Source organism: Nannobrachium achirus (genome assembly GCF_963921795.1).
Source record: "Nannobrachium achirus genome assembly, chromosome: 11".
In the NCBI taxonomy this organism is placed as follows: domain Eukaryota; kingdom Metazoa; phylum Chordata; class Actinopteri; order Myctophiformes; family Myctophidae; genus Nannobrachium; species Nannobrachium achirus.
The window spans coordinates 26,791,277-26,813,205 of NC_137820.1; positions in this window are offsets into that span (position 1 = coordinate 26,791,277).

Here is a 21,929-nt window from a genome sequence, read left to right on the forward strand (position 1 = left end):
AACTTGAAGTAACCAGCGACACAAAGAACAAAGAAAAACATTCAATTACTGGCATTGGAGTAAAGTCATTTGCAACTCGGAGAGGTTTCATGTGTACACTCTCCGAGTTAAATGAACACTCTCGATTTAACCGCGTATCAATATATCGTCGTTGTCGGGTGTAAACCTCGTATCTCCAAGTTTCAAATTTGTATGTTCTTTCGCAAAGCAAAGCCCTGCTTCATCGTACAAGGCTGTCACACAAAAATAGTGAAAACAGCAGATCTACAAGCACACAACTCCTCGCGGTGCGAGGCGTTGTGTGCTTGTAGATCGGCTGTTTTCACTAGTTTAAATCATTTTGAAAATGATAAATGCAAAACGAACGGTTTTGGACATACAAGGTTTTCACCCGACAACGACGATATGAAATGCTTATGATTATAGCTTTTGTGCACATCATCCTGTGTCTCTGGTGACGAGGAGTGCTCTCGACACACTGACAGCATATATACCCCAGTAGATTAGGATGTAATGTGCCCTGGGGTTTCACCCCCTTCACTTCCCGCTTTAGGCCCTTGTTCCGCTATAAACTAATTAATCCTATGCATTTTGCATGTAATGAAGCCACAAATGCCCAAGTCCATGTTGGCGTGCGCACGCCTTTTTCCTCAAAGGAGGACGCAAGGACAGGGATTAAATTGCATTAGCTGCGTAATTATTTCCCTCGCAATGGCTCAGGACATGGAATTACCGTCCTGGGTGGTGTGGCGGAGGTGCATTTGCAGATCTACCGACTAAAACATTCCTGTGCTCCGGAGACTCTGGCCTTTTACTTCAGGGACGTGCAGAGAATGTTAGAGAGGCAGGGGCTGAAATTTCTAAAGGGGCCTTTTGGGTGAAATGAAAATAGCAGACCTCCAAGCTCACAACGTGTCACGCTGTGACGCGGTGAGAGCTTGGAGGTCCGCTATTTTTGGAGCTTGACGCCACACGGAACCTAATCAGGTCAATACTGGAGATGTGGCGTAGGCCGTATGGCATGGATTTCTACAAATAGAGGGCAATTCTGTCAACATAAGATGCTGCGTTCAAGTTCAGGAGAGGTTGCACAAGGCAATTCTCTTGAATGCTGCCTCACATGGAAAGAGGGAATTTGTGTTTTTTTTCACCATAGTAAAAACTGCTTGGTCAGGAGAGGGCACTTTTTACAGACGGATTAAAGGGCAGGGGCTCAGGCCCCCTTTGATGTCTATGTGTGCATGTGCCTTTTTATGCCAACACTCAAACAGGAAAATCAGGTGTGTATACACACAACACACACAAGCATGGGAAACTCACACCACATAAGATTAAAATCCATTTCATGCATGCATGCTTTCTCCAGCTCATTCGCTATGATGCAGTGCAGTGAGACACTATGAACTATGATGAATTGTTATTTGCCCCCCACGACTGCAGAGACGGGGAGGGGGGCAGAGTCACAGCTGCAAGACTTGGGACATGTAGTCCATCCCAAATAAATTTCATTTTTTTATTTTACTAACTCAAGAGATTTAGTGCTAAGTACCTGGCATAAGCTCCGAAATCTTGGCCATCCAACCTTGACAAAACAGCACACTGCAGCACGATTACGCCTTCAACACGCTTCACACACTGTCACAGAAACAGCAAGCAGAGGACACACAACGCTGCAGGGGAAGAATATGCGTACCGAGATATTGTTTCCATTGAAGATGCATAGGAGACCTTTTGGCTTCGGTATCGTTCTTTCTGAGTGTTGTTTTTTGTAAAGGAACGCAACACAGAGTGTGTCCTGGGGTCGGTTGGAGTGACAGTGTCAGGACAAAAGGCAGAGCGTTAGTCAGCCATCGCTCAAGTGACAAAACCAATTAGAATCACCTTGAGAAATTCGGCTCAGGCTAGCAATTACACATGCTTGATAAGCATTATTACCCAGGCGCGGCGTTGTGTGTTTGTATACGGAATTATCACGAGACCTCCAGCATCACTCCCAGAGCGAGGCTGAGAAGCCGAATATAAATGTTGCATGTGAAATTCACAGGGCACAAGGGAGCGTCACAAAACCATTTACCGTAAAGCCTGATTTATACTTGGTTGTGTGCCGTGTCACACACCAACAATGACTGATCTACAAGCATTGTCAGTGTATACGGATGTGCCATGTGCCAAAACCTCACGCAAAGACAGTAGATTTCCAGTGGATAGGCAGAACAATGAGCTTGTCCATCCATCCATCTTCAAACGCTTATCCGGAATCGGGTCGGGGGGGTAACAGTTCCAAGTGAGAGAAATCTACCTCTATGAAGGTGGATTCTGCTTTTCAATGGGAATGGAGTGGTTTCTTGCAATTTGCGGGTTTCTGCGAAAATTCGCTCAATTCTCCATCAAAATTAGAAAGGCAAAACAGGGAAAGAAACCTGTGGAAAAAATACATTTGCAGGACATTTTCAAGAAAAGAGCAGTAAAGTCTGAAGACTTGAAGCGGCACATCTGTATGCTATTTTCATTCGGGTATAATCGTCTTTTGAGTAGCTTGTAGATCTGCTATTTTTGGTCAGGTTTTATCATACCTTTCTTGAATGGTTGCACTGTTCTGAGATGTGGTTGAAATGTGTATAACTCCCACATCAGTCCAGTATGTCTGGGTGGCAATTGTATGAATGTGTAATTTCTTTTGAAAAACCAAGAAAAATTGTGTATCTACAGGGCAGGCTTTATGATTGATTTACATCATCTTCCTCAGATACGGTAGATACACAACATAGGCACGCACGCGCAATCAGCCCATAGTGTGGTCCACTGATAGTCTATCAGCTTTTGTAGAAAGATATGATGATAAATAAATCGTCGTTGTCGGGTGGAAACCTTGTATCTCCAAGTTTAAAATTTGTACGTTCTTTCGCGAAGCAAAGCCCTGCTTCGTCATACAAGGCCGTCACACAAAAGTAGTGAAAACAGCAGATCTACAAGCACACAACGCCTCGCGGTGCGAGGCGTTGTGTGCTTGTAGATCTGCTGTTATCACTGGTTTAAATAATTTTTTAAATGATAAATGCCAAACGAACGGTTTTGGACATACAGTACAAGGTTTTCATCGGACAACGACGAAATGCAGGATTGCATGTCATTGGCAGTGACCTTAAACACACAATGGTACACTCTGAAATCCCAAGTGTTAAATCATTTTTTACACTCTCCGAGTTAAAGGATATTGCAGCTTACTTAGAGAAGGATTGAGTTCAAAGCCAGGTAGGGGGCCATATTGAAACTACAGGAATCTATCCTAACTAAGAGGACCATTAAAACTAATTGCTCCTCTTAGCTGGTTGCAACCGCCTGGCAAACAGTGTCTGATTTAACTGATCCCCACAGACACTAAAGTGCTCAGTTTGCCAAGTCCACGCCAGTTGTGGGGCAGGGATCTCAACAATGTAGTACTTTATTGTACGTGTTTAATTAAATTAGTTCATTGATCCCTGCTGCAATGCAAATCTAGTGTATTCTTGTTCTGTTGTGTTATATCTCCAGGATGCAGGGACAACCTCACAGGGATCGCAGGGATAAAGTTCAGGGTCCGTTGGAATATTCTGCAAGCTTTGCCCGGCACATTGTTGAGCTCAGACATTTTAGCTCATCTTGTTTTTGTGTGTGTAGTGCAGTGTTTCTCAAACTTTTTTCTGACATGGGAACACTTTTCATGTCCCAAGAATCCATGGGCACACCAACATAATACGGGGGTGTAAATATCGTCACTGTCGGGAAGAAACCTTGTATCTCCAAGTTTCAAATGTGTACGTTTCTTCGCAAAGTAAAGCCCTGCTTCATCATACTAGGCTGTCACACAACAGTAGTGAAAACAGCAGATCTACAAGCACACAACGCCTCGCACTGCGAGGCGTTGTGTGCTTGTAGATCGGCTGTTTTCACTAGTTTAAATCATTTTTAAAATGATAAATACAATACTGGCTTTCAAGTAGTTTCAAGGGGCACACTTGACCCTTCTCAGGGGCACACCAAAGGTCCCCAGGCACAGTGGTTGAGAAACACTGGTTATTCACTGTACATATACATTGTCATGACTCATAAATAGGTGAACATTCTGGATTCTCAGCTAGAATTAAATTCAAAATGATCTGCTCTCAGGAGAAATGTTCTTTTTCATACATCTTTCAAAAGAACATCATGTCGAGCGCGGATCATATTGAATTTTATTTGATTTTCTTTGCTACAGAGTCTTCCACTACCAGGTTGAACTAAAAGAACACTTCGTCTTAAACTTTTTGATTATTCTCTGCTCAACCTTTCAAATGAATCAGTGCTTTAGAATGTATTAAAAAGCAACAATAATATAACTTTGGAAAAAATGCAATGATACAGTACAGTATGTTGTATTGGATTACCCATCTCTCTGCAAGGTGATTTTCATACTGTAGTCAAATTAATGGAATCCAGTGGCGTCCTAAAGACTTAAACAAACTATGATATCTGTGTTGTCAGGCAGAAACCAAATATCCAAAATATTAGGGGAATAAATAAAACTGTTTTTAGAACAACACAATACTGCCTCATCAAAGTTGGTACGGTGACTTTATTACGTCGTCAGATACTTTTTTTATATTTTAAGATAAATTATGTTTTGGGGCTTTTATGCCATTATTGACAGGACAGTACACTGACAGGAAATGGGGAGAGAGATGGGGGTGACAAGCAGCAAATCTGGGCAGGCTCGGGAATCGAACCTGCTACCCGCTACAGGCTACACAAAGCCTATGTGGTATGCGTCTGGACCAGTAGGCCAGCAGGCACCCCGTTGTCAGATACTTTAATGTGTCCTTATAATATCATCACTTTACCCAAATACAGCTCAAGTGGAGACTGAGTTAGGAGGTTTTTTAACCATTAATGTGGAGATTTTGTTTTTCTCGGTCTGACTTCTCATTCTAATCAATGATGGGCAAACCTGGTTTGACGGAAAGTTTGAGGATGGAGTTAGGAGGCTTAGTCACAAGTCATTGGTTCAATATTTGTAAAACCCACACACAGACCTAATTGGTGTTCAATAGCACACACAGACTTGGCAGAATTGGCACAGATTGGCACAGACCTAATTAGCACAGATTTATTCAAAAAGATTTTTAAAAGTTGAACATTTTAGATTGGTTTCTTTTTTTTTCTTTTTTATATAATTTTTATTCAGCATTTGTCGGTACAAAATATAGCGGGTAGGTAGATGCAATACATGCTTCTTTTTCTTTTTTTAAAAACACACTACATTACGAATACGAGACAACATGAAACGCAAAATGGTTAGAGCAGTGTAAAGCAATTCAAAGAAAAGCACTTACAGACAAAAAACATCTAACAATTCCCATACCCCCCCCCCCCCCCCCCCCCCCCCCTGGGTCCCTGGATCCCGCTCGGCTCACCACAGACATAAAGATGTATCCTAAACAAGAGAGTTGTCAAGTCAACAAAGTTCCTGCAAATAGGAAAGGAAAAAGAGTGGGAGAGGAATTTTTAGATTGGTTTCTGCCCGACAGCAACGATATGCTTTGGAAACTGGACAGCAGTAATGTCACGTTTAAAGTACAATGCTTATTCTGACCGCGCACTTGTACATTGTTCAGGGTAAGAGTGTCTTCTAAATGCCTAAATTGCAATTCTAAATTATAGTCAATGGGCTAAACATGCCAGACTACGGATATGGTCCTTTAACATCCCACACAATGAGGCTCTCAGAGTCATTAAGTGTCTGTGCAAAGTATGTACACACACTTACAAGTACACTTATGTACAAGTACATACGCGCGCACACACACGCGCACACACACACACACACACACACACACACACACACACACACACACACACCGACACAAACACACACACCGACACACACAAACACAAACACACACACACACACACACACACACACACACACACACACACACACACACACACACACACACACACACACACACACACACACAGATTTCCCCCAACATTTTACGTTAGTAATTCAACACTAAAGTTCAGTCCTTATTTGAACTAGAAAATTAATAAATAACAAAAGCCTCTCATTGCTAACCATTTTCAGTAATAGTTTCATTAAGATTACCATTTAACTTGTGCACGTCGTAAGAACTGGACATACTCTCCAGTATGCTTATAATAAAATACCAACTAAAATTGCTTTTTAATGGCTGTAATTTGAACGTGACATCACACACATATTCTGTTTGCCATGTACTTAAGAAAATTGTCCTGCTAAGATCATAATCTGAAACCGGGTACCATCATGGTGTGGAGCCTTATTAATACAGTATGTAATATTTCTGGATTACTGGATCTGTAGGCAGTTTAGCTTGCTTGCCCAGAATAGTGTGATCATCCCTGATGAGCAGGTGTACACTCTAGTCTCCAGCTTGTCACGGCATTTAACAAGATCCTTACCTGATATGGCGGATATAGGGAGAGCCTGGAAGATTGACTGAACCCTGATTATTTATACTTCGTTGTACGACAGAGGATAAATCAAGCATGGGACAGATGAAGGGCCATCCGCACATGCATATACTGTACAATATGTACGTTAGGGGTCCATTTAGACCAGTGGGACCCCCAGAGGGGTCCCCAAATTATTTTAGGGGGTCCCCAGATGTTTAGCTAAATGTTAACATTGTTTTCTCACTCAACAGTAAACAGACCAACATACAGTATATAAGTGCATACAGGGTATCTGCACATTTATAAAGTGACAATTTTGAGACTTTAGAGACCTAGAGACCTTTTTAGTACCTCTGGTCAAACATTGCGAGGCGTTGTGAGCATGTAGATCGGCTATTTTCACAATGGTATAGATCGAGTCAAACTAAATGCAATGCCAACTCCTACAATTCCAGGGTGGGGGGTCCCCAGTTATGATATGATTATTTTGGGGGTCGCGGCCTGAGAAGTTTGAGAACCACTGATTTAGACCAGGGTAACACTGAGGACTGAAAGAGAGAGAGAGAGAGAGAGAGAGAGAGAGAGAGAACAGTGCGCGAAGAAAAGAAAAAAAAAAGATTGAAAGAGTGCCATTATCTGTAGGCCAGGTGCCACACATATCGGGAGCCTCCCGGCCAATAAACTTGTATACTGTGTGTGCCAACACACAGGCATCGATCACAAGGGCGCACAACAGCAACGCACAAACGAAATATGCAGGGGCGGAAAGTACTAGCAAACTAGCCAGATGCCTGGAGGATTGAGATGACTGGCAACAAACGCTGCTGGCCTGGCGGGCTCGTCCGAGGACAACCTAGAGGTGAGAGCAATCACGGTCCTTTCTCCCTCCGTTCGTTAACATTCATTCCACGAGTTGGCCAGTGTAGGCCATACTGCAAATTGAGTAGGGCAGTGGTCCGTTAATTAATATTGCATTACAATCAGTAAGGACGGGAGGTGCCATGTCATTTTTCCGACCACCAAATTTTCCGACCACCTAAAGCTAACCTTAACCCTAACTCCAACCTCAGTATAACTATAATGCTGGTGAATGCTAACCTGGTGAAATGCTAACCTGCAGATGCTGGTGAATGCTAACATGGTGAATGTTAACCTGGTCGGACCAACGGGAGGTCGAACCAATGCTCAGTCCCCGGACGGGAACCCCTTTTTGTATTTTTGTCCTATAGGCCAGGAACACATTTTGTGTTGTTGTTACTATTTACAGTATATATTTGTATTTATATATATTCATATTATTTACATATTTACATATTATTATTTACTTTTTATTGAATATTTTCAGATGGGGTCCACGACCAAAAACATATTCATTTTGGGGTCCTCCTTGACATGAAAAGGTTTGAGAACCTCTGCAGTACCTACTGCTGAGAAAATGAATGCATGGAATACTGTATTTCGTACCATACAGTACATGTTTAGTTGTAAGTGTACCTAATGCTCTGCCTTCTGTTGACCGTTGTTACTTGCCATGTATCCGAACAGTAGCCTACATGCTTTACTAACAGTCCTGTATATGCATGGCGTTGAACTGAGTCTTGTGCAGTGCAGAAAAAAGTGTCCTTTTGGCTGGCACCCTGAGAGGGCTGGGACTTCTGTAACCTGCCTGTCAGAATTCAAATAGACCCCTTGGGAGCAATGTCATTCATCTCTCCTCAGTCAATAACTGGCAGCTCTGTCCCACCATTGATTATCAGCTGTGAGGGAGGTAAAGAAGGATGACAGCCGGTCCTTTTGTTCTCTCCGTTGGCAGAGAACTGTGAGCAGAGTCCTTTTTTTAATATACATATCAATTAAAATACATCAATGTAATTTAAAAATCTGTGCATGCCACGTTTCCTCCTTGAGAATTATAATTGGGTATTATTGTTATCCTGATGTATTTGTCTTCAATGTAAGTGTTAAAAAGCTGTTGTTCCTCTGGACTTATCCAACAGCTCATTACAAACACTGGATTTGTCTTTTTCACTGTCTACTTGTAGTCTCACCAAAGCACTTTCCTCCAGTATGTTCCCATTCATTCAAAGAAGCTTGCAGCTTGCAAGTTGCAATAGGAAAGAATAAAGAGGCAAGTCATCCTTGCACATTTTAACCACATCAGGTGGTCTAGAGAAGTCGTGCCATATGAGAATATGACTTGAGTTGGTGGTTGCAGCTATCTCAGCTGCAGAACTCAGCTATAAAACAGGCCCCTTCAACCTTAGAGCACTGCAAAATCTACATATTGTCCTTGTCGGGTGGAAACCTTGTATGTCCAAAACCGTTTGTTTTGTATTTATCATTTTAAAAATGATTTAAACTAGTGAAAACAGCTGATCTACAAGCGCACAACCGCGAGGCGTTGTGTGCTTGTAGATCAGCTGTTCTCACTACTTTTGTGCGATGGCCATATGATGAAGCAGTGCTTTACTTTGCGAAAAAATTTACAAATTTGAAACTTGGAGATACGAGGTTTCTCTCCGACAGTGACGATATGATTGCCTGCTTTTTGTTACTCTTGGTGGTGACTGTGTACATTGATCTTTATTTGTCCTTGACTCACAAATACTGGGGACAATCTCCCCGCCTTCGTTGCTAAAACTGGGTGGAATTAGAGTAAACAACATTGCAGAACCAATCCAAAGTCTTTAGGTTAGCCCTTCATATTCAGTGACATAATTGCTTTCCAAAGCGCTAGGCGTAAGTTTGTTAGTGGCCATTCTCTGCACTGATCTAGCAATTACCTTGCATTATAGTCTCAAGTCAAGACCATTCGAGATCTCCGCCTAACAGTCATCTGACATCGCAAGACTATATTTGCCCTAATGACGTGTAGATTACGGACTTAAGTACGCTTTAGATTAGAATGGTGTTTGGCTGTGAGATTGACATTGGAGTTGGATTTGGACATTGACCGGAGAACATCAATAAAGAAATCACTGCAGCTCAGCTGCCTGTGTGGAATCACTGGTGACGGTTGGGTTCAGGGTCATGGGTTAAAGAGGGTTCAGTGACAAAGGTCAAAGAAAAGGTTCAAGCACTTGTTGCACTTTAACCCCTTAGAATTATTGCTCATCACTTTCAATTAAGTCTCCTTGGCACAGCAGAGAGCCGGCCACACAAGGTTACAGCCTGGGTGCATGAGCTTCAACTCCATCTGTCAACTTTCATAGGCTCCAGCAGAATGAATCAGCCAACAAGCTGACACTTGCACACATTTACAATTGTATTGCAGGGGACCTGGACTCCAAACCCTGACAATAACCCAGTTATCATTATTACCATTATTACTACTACTAATACTACTACTACAAGATAACAGCATCATAGTTCAGGATCACACTAGGCTGCAGCTATCTATTTTAAGAATAATTGTTGCTGTCGGGTGGAAACCTTGTACGTTCCTTTTTTATTATTTTAAAAACGTTGTGAACTCACTGCTTTTGTGTGACACTCCTGTAAGACCTTTTTCTTTTCTTGTTTAATCAACTAAATTGATTAGTCTGGTTAATCCCTGTTATACTTTGTCGTATAACAACAGTGTTGTGGCAAAAAATAGCCGACTTGCCATGAGCTTGTAGCTATTTTAGAAAATCCTGCATTTGTTTATCATCGGTTGAATAGTACATTCAAAACTGTTGCACCCCGTGAACAGACATTGCATTGTGTCAGTTTCACCTACTACAGTTTGGACCAAACACACCTGTGCCATACTGTATGAACCATAGGTATGAACAGAACCATTGCAAATCACGCAGAGACAACCAGAACACACCAACACACCAATGAGACAAGGCAAATGGAACCTGGACTGAAATCAAATGTTCTCTTCCTTGCATCCAGCAAGGAACCGTACCTGTGTTTAATGTATACAGAAAGAGGGACTTTAATGGATAGATGCAGCGAGTAATTCAGGCACAGCATGGAACCTAATGAGGGGTAGAATTCAGAGAAACCTATCTTTCCTTTTCCACTGGCCGCTCTGAGCCCTTTCACAGAGCTATGCTGCCCTCACACAGGTCTGAGTGGTACTGCAAGCCGGGTTTTTGGTTAGTAATGAGCTACTCAGACTTTGATTATGTACCCTTTTGTGTATTCTGAAAATGCACTGCAGTTAAATGACATGCCCTTCCGTGTACTGTATATGTAAAGCGCGGTAGCAAAGTAGATTTCACGATGTGCACGGTAAGCACGCGCTGTAATGGCAAATTTGAGGTTTTGCCACACCGCGCACCCCTGAGATGTGCCTGAGCTGCAGCAGCCGAGGGAAAGCACAAAATGTGAATTGATCTTTCCAATCAACATGATGAATGAGGGATGCCAAGCATTCAATCCGCAACGCCAGGTCCTCACTCTGCAATATTGTTTCTCTCATTGTGTTTCAGGAGAGGATCAGGGGATCCCAATCAATATGTCCATAGCCATAAAAGTGCGGCTATACCGCTGGATGCGTGCCATTTTCATAGGGACAGTGTGAGGGAAATGTTGCGCCAAAACCCTGTCCTTTGACTCATCCTGCAGAAAAAATTGCCCAGGGTGATGTAATCCCACGTTGAGCAAGAGGCATGGCTGGAAATACACAATGCGGGCAGTCTGCTGTCTAAGTGTTCTGTTCCACTTATTCCCTCCACACAGTGGATAGAGACGGCAGAGAGAGAGCTATGCCAAAGAACAGACGGGCATGTGCAATGGAACAGCAGATGTCCACATTCAAATGCATGATGGATTCAGGACGTGGTGGTGTTTCTGATCACAAAAAACTCACAATTTCAAGGTGATAAAGACTCAGTCCCTCCAATTCTCAGAGGCTTTAAAGCGCAGCAGCGAGTCAGGTACATAATAAGATGCCATTGTTCTGAGAAATCAATGTGACTGAGCAAGTCGAGGAGGCACTATGCAGTTTCTTCTCGCAACTTCCGTCTAGAAATAATGCTTATGTGCCTTTTTTTTCCTCTCCTGCCCCCCCTTCCAGCCCTCTCAGCTCCAGACTGAATCACAGCAGATGGGAACATCTGCAATCTTTACCTCAGATTACACGCCATTAGGTGAGCTCTCTGACTATGCGGGGCTTTATATCCCCCGTGACACTGTGTGCTATAAGGAAAAATGGCTTCTCTCCCCCTCGTCACCACTACAACGGCTCAGGGGACCTGTAGATTGAGCCTGTCCATTGTTTACACAGCGTCACTAATGTAATGGAAGCATACGATTCACTGCTCCGTGTGATTCTGCCTTCGGGATGAACACAATGTCACCGCGAGGGCGGTGGGAATGTCCCATCTTATTTCCGCCGCTACTGTAACCGGGGTTGGCAGACAGGTATTTTCCGAGGCATGTTCACTTCTGCAGACAGGCGGCTGCTGATTCATTGCATTCCCCCGAGGTCTTTATGAATGTCGCCTCTTGAAATGGAACAAACCGAATGGGGGGCTATGGGTGGGCGGCGCGGTGCGGGGTGGGGAGTTGGGGTTGGGGGATTAAGGCAGGCCTTTAACAGGGAGTGGCTGATTCATTATCAAGTTCCATAACTTTAACAGGGGGGCTGATCAGTATCTGAACCACACTGGTGCATTGATTTTGCGATTCCAACGGGGCAAAGGCGATCGAAGAGTGTCCCTTTTGCCTTGTCAGATGTCACGTAAACAGAGTGGCTGCTCCCGCGCGGCTCGTGTCCCCTTCTTGATAGCGAATGTCACAGTGAATGATCCGTTAACGTTGATCAATTCCGCCACCTGACACCATCATGAGGACAATTAACTCTCATTGCTGCTTCGGGGTGGGAAGCAAGGATGGAAAACTAATCCTGTGGATGGCTAGCCTTTGTTTTGATTACAGTTTTTTTTTGTGACAAAATGCCCATTCACACCACTATGCTTGAGTACTGTGTACAATATGTCTGGCAACGCTGTCAATCGCGTAGTGGAATTCCATCCACGCTAATGCAGCGGCTTTCAAACTTTGCCTCCGGGGACCCGTTTATCTTGTGACCCTCAATTCTTTAATTAATGGATTGTCTAACAAACTTTAACCATTTTTTAGCATTCATGCCAGAGTGAGGTGAGACGGTATAACATGACAGCCATTGCCTAGAACTTTCTGACCAACGGTATTGTGAAAACCATTATTCAGGCTTTTTGTATTCTGTGGTCATACACTGACTGGAGCTAATTGTCTGCAGTGGAAAAATTAACCCATTAAGACCGGGAACACATCTGTGTCACATAACCACTTTAACCATATTTTTTAAACTTGAAAATGTGTGCAAATCTTTGAATATATATTCTTATAAAGCGAAGATTTTTAACTCATATCCTTGCTTCTGGGGGTCCCTGCAACAGCATATGTTGAGATGGGGGTCCGCGGCCAAATACATATCATTTTGAGGGTCCTTGATGTGAAAAGGATTGAGAACCACTGACAGAAACACACAAACGGCATTAGGACCTAATGTCTCTGTTTGAGAAGAGAACACTTACATGGAATGCGTGTCGTGTGTTCTGTTGGTCGCTGTGTCGTGCTTCCTGTCCACAGCCTTGCAGATATTATATCCCATAGCCTGGTGGGTCTGTAGGTCTGAGGAAATGCATTCACAAAAACATTAATAAGTTGATGGTTTGGACATAAGAAGTGTCTTCCTTGGCCTACTGGTGTGCACTAAAGGTGTTGCATTCATTACAAGCCCAAACTGCATCGTGTTGTGAGGTTGTTGATCTACTATTTAACCCAAATGTTCACCTATTTTCGCAGAAAGTTCACCTATTATTATGACATGCCCAGAATAGGGATGCTAGGGCGTCAAGCAAACAGCATGGATACATTATTTTTTGGCAAAGAGACACCCTCTTGAAACGTATAAATGAGGCATTGCTTCTTTGCTTCGTTTGTTGTGCTTTTTACAGGATCGACTCATGAGACAGCTGCCAACTAAAGACACAATTGGGACGCAGTCAAGGAATGACTATACTTGTGCACTTCAATCTCGAGTGCTCTTGGAGTCAAGACCATGGAAAATTGAAGGCCAGGACAAATTGAGGCAGACACTACTAGCTGGACAGATTTCATTTCCCCATAGACTTCTATTGTGGGACAAGTCCAAAAGTCATCAAACATAACCTCACTCTGGACCCACATTTCAGTCAGGAACACTGACATCATAAGTAGGTTTATGCTTTATTTATTTAGTTGCAATAATAATTAAATAATACTTTATTGCAACAATGGAATGCTAAGATACGTAAGATATTAAATCAGATTAATGAGTCATGCCAACTTGAATGGAGTTTAACATTAAAGCCATAGAACAGGGGTCTTCAACGTTTTCAGGCCAAGGGCCCCTTAGTTGAGAAATAGATGAAGCAGGAACCCCCACAACCCATAGATACCATATAGTTTCATCGTTTGACAGCACAACCATCAGTGTATTTTGGATTCACGTCAATTTGTATTTTCAGATATTTTACCACTTGAACCGTCAAAACGTAATGAACTTGACCTTTCACTCTCTACTTGAACTTGTACTTTTTCCCCTCTAAACCAAACCTATTTGTTGAAAATCGCTGCGAGGCGTTGTGAGCTTGTAGATCGGCTATTTTTGGCTAAAGTCCTCAGAATATGGACGCTAGCGTTCAAGTGGTTAATACAGAAAAGGAGAAAAAAAAGCTTCTATCACACAAAGATTTGGAGGAACCCCTGTAGTAACTCTGAGGACCCCCTAGGGGTCCCGGACCCCGTGTTGAAGACCCCTGCCATAGAACATTGAATTCCATTTAGAGCCATGCAAACATTGAATTTGACTTTACTATTAGCACATGCATTTCAGTTTAACATTCAGTTTAAACATTGGAGTGTAATGTAAGACTCAGAATTATAAGGTGGAAGCTGGAATGGTGGGGGAAATCTTGCGTGTGGCAGCAATTTGAAAAGCAGAGTTCCAGTGTAGGAGGGAGCCGTTTTTAAACGGACCGCCTTGTTGAGGAAATGAGGTGTGATTGGAGTGTAGGAAAGCGTGGCTGATTGAAAGCGATCAGCAGGCTGACAGCTGATTACAGCTGAGGCGTATATGACTCCTGTGACCGGCATGAACTAACGCCATGCTTCATTACTCTGGCATACTGTTACATAGAATCATTCATTCATTCATCCATTCAAACCTTTATTTATTATCGAAATAGACAAGGACAATTGAGGTCACTCTCATTTTTCAATGACGCCATGATTTAAAATTAAGCGGTCGCAAGACATCATTTTTTACAATAGGAACATCACCATTGAACAGTTTGTTGGGCCATAACAGTGAAGAAGAATTCAATTATTTTTTTGTGATATAGCGATTTGTTCCAGGACAGACCTTCCATGACTCCCATATTATAAGGACAAGGGTTCATATTTTAGATTGTAATTAGAGAAAAGAAAAAGTGAGTGTTAAAATGTTTTCATTTGCTTCGTTCTATTGTTTTATCGCGTTTACCGTGCTAAAATGTGGGGCATGCGTTCGCATGGGGGCAAGTGGCTAAATATGTATTTTTAGACACAATAAGCCAGCAGTGTCTTTATTGCTATTTACAGTAATAAAACCAACAGACAGACTAAACAACCTTCAAACCTGCCATCCATATTTTGTCCATGTTATTATAAGCCAGAATTTTGTAAAATGGCTGATCTATAAGTGAGGTTGCAGACTGCCTATTTCCGATACGTTTGCGCAAGTTACTGTATGCGCATTACTGCTGTGCTACGAAATATAAAAGCATGCATTCATTTATTAAAAGACAAAAAGATGAAATATGGTAGCTATACTTGGAGCCAGGCTACATATGGAGTTACGAGGCTATCCACAGTAGTGGTCATCAGATGTTTCCCCACAGTGTCTTCATGGGAGTGAGCTGCTGTGATAGGAGAAGGATATAACCCAACCACCTTACAAACCATTGTACAGTAGGCCTATATATCCCTGCACTACCTGCATGTAACCTTGAAAAAACTGTTACACTCTTTTCACTTTTCACTTTTGTTCCGATTGTATTGTATTGTAAAAAATTGATTTGAATGCAAAAATATAGTATGCCAAAGCAAATTCCTATGTGTATTACACAATGGTTAATAAAGTAATCTGAATCTGAATCTGAAAGGTATGTTTTCTCATGCCAATAAAGCCCTTTGAATTGAATTGAATTCAATTGAGTGACAAAAGTTACTGCAAAACATATGGACACGTTCAGTCACTTTTCCTTTATGACGAGGATCATATCTGAACAAAATGTGTCCAAAGGTCGGCATACCATTCTTTTTTAATACTATAACTTCTGAGCCCCAAAGGAGTAGCAAATTCACATCATCATCTTATTTTATCAGCTTCGCTTCAGCTGTGTGTGTGTGTGTGTGTGTGTGTGTGTGTGTGTGTGTGTGTGTGTGTGTGTGTGTGTGTGTGTGTGTGTGTGTGTGTGTGTGTGTGTGTGTGTGTGTGTGTGTAAACAGTGCTCTGAAGGAAAGGCAGCACTGCTGGAAAGAGAAAATGGGGGGAGAGAGAGAGAGAGAGAGAGAGAGAGAGAGAGAGGGAGAGAGAGAGAGAGAGAGAGAGAGAGATGGAACAGGAGGGTGAGAAGATGAGCTACAGCGTTCAGCCCATCTGTGCCGAGACAAAACAAACTCAGAGAGTGAAGATCATCTTATCTGGGCAATGGCAGACAAATAAAGAGAGACTGTCAAGACATTATTGCATTTGTATTCAAGCCACAACCTAGCGTGTCTGGTCAGAATATAACAAGGTGAGTGCAAGTGGGAGAGATTGAGGGAGAGGGGTGAGCCTCCAGAACACAGAGAGAGAGGACAAACTGAGAGAAAATGAGCACTACAGACTTAAACAGTAACTGTAAAGGAACATATCTGTACTGCAGACCTACTGTAGGCTGTGGGTTTGAGGTCATGGATGGTACTGTATAAAGCCATGGGAATTCTCACACACATCACTGCTGCTGGCATTAACGAAAAAGTCGACTTCATTACACAAGTCGACTCCCACCAGAGAAAGTCGAAAGTCGAAGTTGAAAAAAGAATCCTATGTATTTTTTTCTATCATTATTTTTGCTCCATGTTTGCGTCTGTACAGCATTCAAACAGTAGGATTGCTTATTGTCAAGGACGGAATGATCCAATATTACAGTACTACATTACATTTGGTATAACATGGTTCTATTGTGAAAATAGCAGATCTACATGCTCACAACGCCTCGAGCATGTAGATCGGCTATTTTCACAATTTCTGCCTCTATATATTTGACAATTATTTTGGACAATGTTTAATTTGCCATTTTAGAGGTATTAAAAAGTCCTTAAATTGGCACTTTAGAAATGTGAGGATAGCCTCTATACACTTAAACTGGTTTGTTTACAGTTGAGCGAGAAAACAATGTTGCACATTAAGTTAATCATCTGGGGACCCCCCAAAATAATTGGGGGGTCGTGTGTGATGTGATGACGTCATCAGACGATAAAGTCGACTTCAACTCAACTTTTTACTGAGTCGAGTCGACTTGCAAAAATCACAAGTCGTTAATGCCCTAGTCTATAGTATACTTGTCTGACTTTATTTCCTTCCATCCATCCATCCATTCATCTATCTGGACAAACTGTTTTTTTGCTATGCTACTCCCACAGTTTTGGTGGTACGCACTTGGGCCATACGTCACGGCAAAGCCACACTTGCAATTTTCAGTTGCATCTTTCTGGTTGTTTACATACCGCTCAGTGCTGTGAGGCGCACACTAGTGACATCATCACTGAATCCTTCATGAACCGTGGAACACTTGCACATGGACTACTAGGATGTACACCCTCTCTTGGGTCTCGTCAATGAGTTGTCATTTCAAATTACAAATGGGAATGAAGATGAAGGCGGGCTCTGGTAAGAAAATATCTGGATACATGCCACGCTGGTAAAACATTTAAAAATAAGTGACGGTAAAGAGAGACTTTGCATTCATAATTTGGAACTGATAAATGCAAGGGGACCCTTCTTCTCTGACATCATCACCAAAAACTGAAATAAACTCCACACAGAAAGGCCCTTTCACCAACCCGACTTAGGGTATGGGCACGGATGGCGCGGAGGAGAGAACACGCCCCTGCAGTGCCCACAGCGTCCCCAGCAGCCCTGATAGCTATCCATTCTTAATTGGTTACAGTTTGTTCGCACACACGCACAAACACACACACACACACACACACACACACACACACACACACACACACACACACACACACACACACACACACACACACACACACACACACACACACACACACACTGTACATCATATGTTCACTCATTCAGAGATTCTATGCCGATTTGTAACCTGCAGTATATATTTTTCTATCCCTATTTATCTTGGTTTGGTTGTTGGCTTCCGGGTTACCTGGCTCTCCTGATGCGTCTCATTCTCATTCTCATACTGTAGAGCTGTTGCCGCTACAGTACCACACCTGACTTTGCCTCCGGGGGATCAATAAAAGTTTTTTTTTTTATCTCATCGATGTGAATGCAGAGCACGCGGCTGCACTGCAACCTGTCTGAGACAGCAGGGACCGTCTCAAGTGGCGGTGACAGCGGCCGTCTGTGAACCTGCCTGTGCATCATCGTAAACCCTCCACCTGCTCACGACGGCGTCGCGGGGCCTCACCGCCTCGCGTTGGCATTAACATACGGCTCAACGCGTGCCGAATGTATATATGCACCATTATGGGCCATAATTCATCATGTGCCCCGGGTTACTGATTATGTGCTCAATGCTAAGACAGTTGAACATGCTTATTGAATATGGATAAAACATGCAACTGCATTAATGTGCGGCTGCGCGCACGCTTTCTCATTATGACTCATCCGATGAGGTGTAGCCAGCGTCAAATAGCCACGAGGGATCGCCGCTGATTAATGAAGCTTTTCAGCTTGCAAGAATGCGAAAATGCATCAGTTGGGGATAAAGTTACGGAAAACTTCCAAACAAAGCTGGCTGTAAGAAAGTGGCGGGCACGCACGTCTTCATCGCTGTTCTTTTGGTTCATAGGAACTTTCTCTCTTTGCTTTTCAGTCTAATTGACTTTCATGGCAGCAGTGATTTGTAATTAATGGTGGTTTTGTTTCTCATCTATATTCCTGAACCTTGACGAGGCCGGTCGATATCAGTGCCTGTGGCCAGCCTGTTCTCTCTCTCTCTCTCTCTCTCTCTCTGTCTATCTCTCTCTCTCTCTGTCTATCTCTCTCTCTGTCTGTCTCTCTTTCTCCACCACTCCTTTGCGGTATTTTTGGTCACCGCATTTGCACATACGTGACATTCTACCACTTTTTGTGGTCACGTGTTCAGATACTGGATTCTGATTGGCTTAAAACAGTGGTAAATCAGTCAACAACCTTGAGTTGGCACATGGACCCCGCCCACTGTTGTGTTGCAGTTGTATAACTAAATAACCTTGCAAATTTACAACTGTGTTTTCTTTCATTTATATGGTAGAAGTGGTAAAAAAGCAATTTATCATTCGAGGGTTTCAGGGAAACAGTGGTAAATCAGCCAACAACCCACTCCCTCTCATGGTAAATGGCTTACTTTTCCTCCAAACTATTAGGAGGAGTGGCCGTGAAGCAGTCAGGATTGAGTGTCATTGCTGAGGAACACTTTGACACATAAACTGGGAGGGCTGGGGGGCTACTGGGAACCTTCTGATTCCCAGACAGAGAAGGGCTACCCATACACACACGCACGCACGCACGCACGCACGCACGCACGCACGCACGCACGCACGCACACACACACACACGCACACACGCACACACACACACACACACACACATTAGGGCATTAACGAAAATCACACCCGTGTGAACTGAGCGGTGGTTGTGGGGGGGGTGTGTGTGTGTGTGTGTGTGTGTGTGTGTGTGTGTGTGTGTGTGTGTGTGTTGCAGTTGATGCTCAGGGCAGGCTAGATTCAACAGCACCTCTCTGGTCACCCAGGGTACTCAGGCTACACCAGAGGCTACATACAGACAGACACACATACACACACGGCCACGCTATGGAGACGGTGTGACCACCGCTCAAAAAGTCGACTTCATTACACAAGTCGACTCCAACCAGAGAAATTCGAAAGTCGAAGTTGAGAAAAAATAATACTTAAATTGTCACTTTAGAAATGTGCAGATACCCTCTATACACTTAAACTTTATGTTGGTTTGTTTACAGTTGAGTGAGAAAACAATGTTTCACATTAAGTTAATCATCTAATTGGGGGGTCGTGTGTGATGAGTCGAGTTGACTTGCAAAAATCACAAGTCGTTAATGCCCTAACACACACACATACACGCACGCACGCGCGCACGCACGCACGCACGCACGCACGCACGAGCACACACACACACACACACACACACACACACACACACACACACACACACTCACCACTCTTTATTAATCCCAAGCAATTGCAAAACCGGAGAATGGAATCGCGTGTGTATTCAACTCGTAAATATCTGATGTGGTTTAATTAAAAAGTTTAAAACTACACAACCGATAAAAATCTTTTTTTCTTTTGTATCTCCAGAGTCCAGTTGCGCAGGGGGGAGACCCATAATGTTCTTTAAAAAATTAAACCCTGTGCAAAATTAACAAGATAAAAGAACCAGGGAACAGATAACCCCGTCTCGCACCTGCATGTTTCTAAGCTTCCTTCCCAAGCCTTTCCCCCGCAGCCTGCAGTGATATTTCCCTACTGCGTCCCTATGCGCATTCCACTAATATTATTCTGTCAGTATATAGTCTCAGATCCCACTGTCTTCTTGGCCTGCTCCCCGGGTTCTGTAGCATGGGCTTAGCTTTTTATTTGATTTTACGTCTTCCCCCAAGACAAGTGACAGTCTCTCAATCACTCCCCCCTTAGGGTCATACCCCTGAGCTGTCTGCGCAAAGAACATTACATACCACCAAATTCCTGCTTCCAGTAAAACAAAAAAATGGAGAGCTAGCCTAGAGGAGAGAGACATATCGTCGTTGTCGGGTGAAAACCTTGTATGTCCAAAACCGTTCGTTTTGCATTTATAATTTAAAAAATGATTTAAACTAGTGAAAACAGCCGTTCTACAAGCACACAACGCCTCGCGGTGCAAGGCGTTGTGTGCTTGTAGATCTGCTGTTTTCACTACTTTTGTGCGACGGCCTTGTATGATGAAACAGGGCTTTACTTTACGAAAAAACATACACATTTGAAACTTGGAGATACGAGGTTTCTGCCCGACAGTGAAGATGTACTGTAGACGAAGAGAGAAACAGACAGGAAGGAGGGAAAGTGCAAGATTCAGAGAGAGAGAGAGGGGGGGGGGGGGGGGGGGGGTTAGATTCACATGAGAAAGGGGACAGAGGGTGGGAGAGAGAGAGAGAGATGGAGGTTAATGACATGCAGTAGACACATTTTTCGTGAAAAGGTCAGCCCACAGACAGATGTTCTGATACTGTTCCTCATCAGACCACCAGGTACTGATTTTCATCTTCTATTTGCTTTGTTTTTGGGGTTACTCAAGCAGCTGGGCTGCATGGGGACTTTTGTTTGGCCTGACATGATATCAATCACACTCCTACTATAACCAGTGTTGTAAAAAGTACTCACATTTTATACTTAAATTAAGTAAAAGTATCAATACAGCAATGTAGAAATACTCCGTTACAAGTAAAAGTCCAGAATTAAAAATGTACTTGAGTAAAAGTATGAAAGTATTGGCATCAAAATGTACTTGAAACGAAAGGCTTTTGCACACCTAAAGCGACAGGTGCTGTCGACGAGAGACCAAACAATGGTCGGTGAACTGAAAAGGCAAAAACTCCACGCACACTGTCTTCAAATGCAAAAAGGGGAATTTAATAAAAATATGCAACGTTTCGGTATTTAAACCTTCATCAGGCAAACTGGTTTGCCTGATGAAGGTTTAAATACCGAAAGGAGGTCAGAATCAGCCTGTCTTTTCTCTTCTCCCCGTTTTCTTCGCGCGCGCTGTGTGTGTGTGTGTGTGTGTGTGTGTGGACAGAGCTAGCGTGGCTACGGGCAGCGGCGGGGGAAAAGGTGGCAAGCCCCCCACATTTAGAGCCCCGCTGCCCGGCGAGAGGCAACATCCTCTCTCGGTGAATACATCATTTTCGCCATTTCAACAATTAAACATAAACAAGCATATTCACATGAACAATGGGGAAGTAACAACCAGATTTGGGTGGAAATAATTTTTTTATATGCACAGATTTATATATAAATTTGTGTCTTTAGCTTTAGCGCTAGCCCAGTAGCCTGTGGGAGCAAAGAAGTTGTTTTCAGAGGGCTACGAGAGCGGCCCTGCGGGCTATGCGAAGAGAATGTACATTGTACAGACATACAGTAAGTAACAGTCAATTAATTAATTTGATTGGCTTATC